This window comes from Schistocerca cancellata, chromosome 10 (genome assembly GCF_023864275.1).
Source record: "Schistocerca cancellata isolate TAMUIC-IGC-003103 chromosome 10, iqSchCanc2.1, whole genome shotgun sequence".
In the NCBI taxonomy this organism is placed as follows: domain Eukaryota; kingdom Metazoa; phylum Arthropoda; class Insecta; order Orthoptera; family Acrididae; genus Schistocerca; species Schistocerca cancellata.
The window spans coordinates 179,708,623-179,712,581 of record NC_064635.1 but is presented as its reverse complement, the minus strand read 5'-3'; positions in this window follow the sequence as shown (position 1 = coordinate 179,712,581).

Below are 3,959 nucleotides of genomic sequence, written 5' to 3'. Positions count from 1 at the left end.
GATTGTGCAGCCACGTCTCGATCCCTGAGTCAACAGATGGGGACGTTTGCAAGACAACAACCATCTTTACGAACAGTTCGATGACGTTTGCAGCAGCATGGTTTATCAACTCGGAGACCATGGCTGCGGTTACCCTTGAAGCTGCATCACAGACAGGAGCGCCTGCGATGGTGTACTCAACGACGAAGCTGGGTGCACGAATGGCAAAACGTCATTTTTTTCGGATAAAGTCAGGTTCTGTTTACAGCATCATGATGGTCGCATCCGTGTTTGGCGACATCGCGGTGAACGCACATTGGAATCGTGTATTCGTCATCGCCATACTGGCGTATCACCCGGCGTGACGGTATGGGGTGCTGTTGGTTACACGTCTCGGTCACCTCTTGTTCACACTGACGGCACTTTGAACAGTCGACGTTACATTTCAGATGTGTTACGACCCGTGACTCTACCCTTCATTCGATCCCTGGGAAACCTACAGTTCAGCAGGATAATGCACGACCGCATGTTGCAGGTCCTGTACGGGCCTTTCTGGATACAGAAAATGTTCGACTGCTACCCTGGCCAGCAAATTCTCCAGATCTCTCACCAATTGAAAACGTCTGGTCAGTGGTGGCCGAGCAACTGGCTCGCCACAATACGCCAGTCGCTACTCTTGATGAAGCTCGTGTTGAAGCTGCATGGGCAGCTATACCTGTACACGCCATCCAAGCTCTGTTTGACTCAATACCCAGGCGTATCAAGGCCGTTATTACGGCCAGAGGTGGTTGTTCTGGGTACTGATTTCTATGCACCCAAATTGCGTGAAAATGTAATCACACGTCAGTTCTACTATAATATATTTGTCCAATGAATACCCGTTTATCTGCATTTCTTCTTGGTGTAGCAATTTTAATGGCCAGTAGTGTATATGCGAGGATTCGTTTCAGTAATTGTGATAAACCAGGTGTTTATTTGACGTTGAAAATTTTTTGCCTTGGTCAGACCAACGCTCCCATCTCCTACATTTCCTGTAGTAATAATCAAAAAATATTTTTTGATGATGTTGGTGTCGATTATCAGCCTCCTACTGTGTCGGTAAGATGTCTGCGGGAAGTCACGGCTGTAAATTAAGGTCTATTTTATAAAAATTAGGTAAATCCCGCTGTCAAATGACAAAGTTGCAACTGGCGAGTTCTTATCTCATTCTTTTCAGGTGGTTTGGCGTTGTCAGTCCACGTACGAGTTATTCTGCGATTTAAGTTTTTATTTGCATATATAGGAATTGCATCGGTTGTTTATTAGTCGAGCCACACCGGAACATCTGTAAAATACTGGCAGATTGCACCGTCTCGCATTAGTGTCTGCCGGAACGGCCTCGGATTACGTCACATGCACATAATCGATACAGATACCTCCGTTTAACGTATTCCACGCACAGTGAGCCATACTTGTGAATTTGCGTGAAGGAATCGAACAGAAATCCCCGGATATGTGCTGAAACATAAGGGGCAGTAAAATGAAAACGAGGGATACGGAACAAAATTATGTAATAGATTTATTAAACTTCCAGGCAGATTAAAACTGTGTGCCCGACCGAGACTCGAACTCGGGACCTTTGCCTTTCGCGGGCAAGTGCTCTACCATCGGAGCTACCGAAGCACGACTCACTCCTGGTACTTACAGCTTTACTTCTGCCAGTATCTTCATATCAGCGCACACTCCGCTGCAGAGTGAAAATCTCATTCTGGAAACATCCCCCAGGCTGTGGCTAAGCCATGTCTCCGCAGTATCCTTTCTTTCAGGAGTACTAGGTCTGCAAGGTTCGCTGAAGAGCTTCTGTAAAGTTTGGAAGGTAGGAGACGAGATACTGGCAGAAGTAAAGCTGTGAGTACCGGGCGTGAGTCGTACTTCGGTAGCTCAGATGGTAGAGCACTTGCCCGCGAAAGGCAAAGGTCCCGAGTTCGAGTCTCGGTCGGGCACACAGTTTTAATCTGCCTGGAAGTTTCATATCAGCGCACACTCCGCTGCAGAGTGTAAATCTCATTCTGGAAATAGATTTATCATTTTAAAAGTAATTGTCATAAATGATAATTCATTTATCCCAGTGTGAGACAAGACAGTCAATACCTTCACGGAAAAATGTCTGCGTTTGCATATGCAAGTATGATTTTGGCCAGGCCTACGCCTCTTGGTCGGCATCAAATCGGCGCCCACGAACGTCTCTCTTCAGGGCTCCAAAGATACATAAATCGCACGAGCAGGTAGATAGTGTCGGAAGTTCCATGCGGCTTTTCGCGGATGATGCTGTAGTATACAGAGAAGTTGCAGCATTAGAAAATTGTAGCGAAATGCAGGAAGATCTGCAGCGGACAGGCACTTGGTGCAGGGAGTGGCAACTGACCCTTAATATAGACAAATGTAATGTATTGCGAATACATAGAAAGAAGGATCCTTTATTGTATGATTATATGATAGCGGAACAAACACTGGTAGCAGTTACTTCTGTAAAATATCTGGGAGTATGCGTGCGGAACGATTTGAAGTGGAATGATCATATAAAATTAATTGTTGGTAAGGCGGGTACTAGGTTGAGATTCATTGGGAGAGTCCTTAGAAAATGTAGTCCATCAACAAAGGAGGTGGCTTACAAAACACTCGTTCGACCTATACTTGAGTATTGCTCATCAGTGTGGGATCCGTACCAGATCGGGTTGACGGAGGAGATAGAGAAGATCCAAAGAAGAGCGGCGCGTTTCGTCACAGGGTTATTTGGTAACCGTGATAGCGTTACGGAGATGTTTAACAAACTCAAGTGGCAGACTCTGCAAGAGAGGCGCTCTGCATCGCGGTGTAGCTTGCTCGCCAGGTTTCGAGAGGGTGTGTTTCTGGATGAGGTATCGAATATATTGCTTCCCCCTACTTATACCTCCCGAGGAGATCACGAATGTAAAATTAGAGAGATTAGAGCGCGCACAGAGGCTTTCAGACAGTCGTTCTTCCCGCGAACCATACGCGACTGGAACAGGAAAGGGAGATAATGACAGTGGCACGTAAAGTGCCCTCCGCCACACACCGTTGGGTGGCTTGCGGAGTATAAATGTAGATGTAGATGTAGATGTAGGGACTGTGTGGGGGATGTGCCAGGGCTGCCCAGCGAAACTTCTGCGTACAGCAGTTGGCAGCAGTTAACAGGTATTGCGATTATTTTTGATACAATAAACAGTTTACTTTTCCTCAAAATGTCTCGTTTTCATTTGACTGCCCCTTATAATTCCGGCGTAGCAGCAACATTGCGGTGCTTGAGCCAGCAGCTTGTGTCTATGAAGAGTACAGCGACGAAGAGCAAAACTGTGTTTATATCAAAGAACGTTGAACAATACGAACCATCCGCACTGCAGTTGTCAAGACGCAGGCCACATATTCTGAAGGACGAATTTTGCCCTGTTCAGCCATTCTGCTTTAGGATTCCCGTGGTTTTCCTGAATCGTTCCTTCATAAAGGTCATGGTCGCTCACCTGTCCCATACATATTTTATGTGTATCTATATTTTTCAGCTCCAGTATACAGGGTGACTGAGCTATCCCTACCGACGTCGTTATATGCAATCTGCGATGTTATGTTTGGCCTTTAAAAATGACTCAAGAGATTTTCATATTCTCTCGCTCGCTAATGGCAAGCTATGAGCCCTATAGAAAAAATGAACAGGACTTTTCTGCAGGTGATTTCATGTAGTTAAATTTTGTACTGAAATACGTTTTCGCTGGAGGTCACAGTTTTCGGTACAAGAAAAGCCAAGCAAAAGTAACCTTCAAACGCAGCTTCCACCACACTCGCCGGCCGGAGTGGCCGGGCGGTTCTAGGCGCTACAGTCTGGAACAGCGCGACCGCTGCGGTCGCAGATTCGCATCCTGCCTCGGGCATGGATGTGTGTAATGTCCTTAGGTTAGTTAGGTTTAAGTAGTTCTAAGTTCTATGGG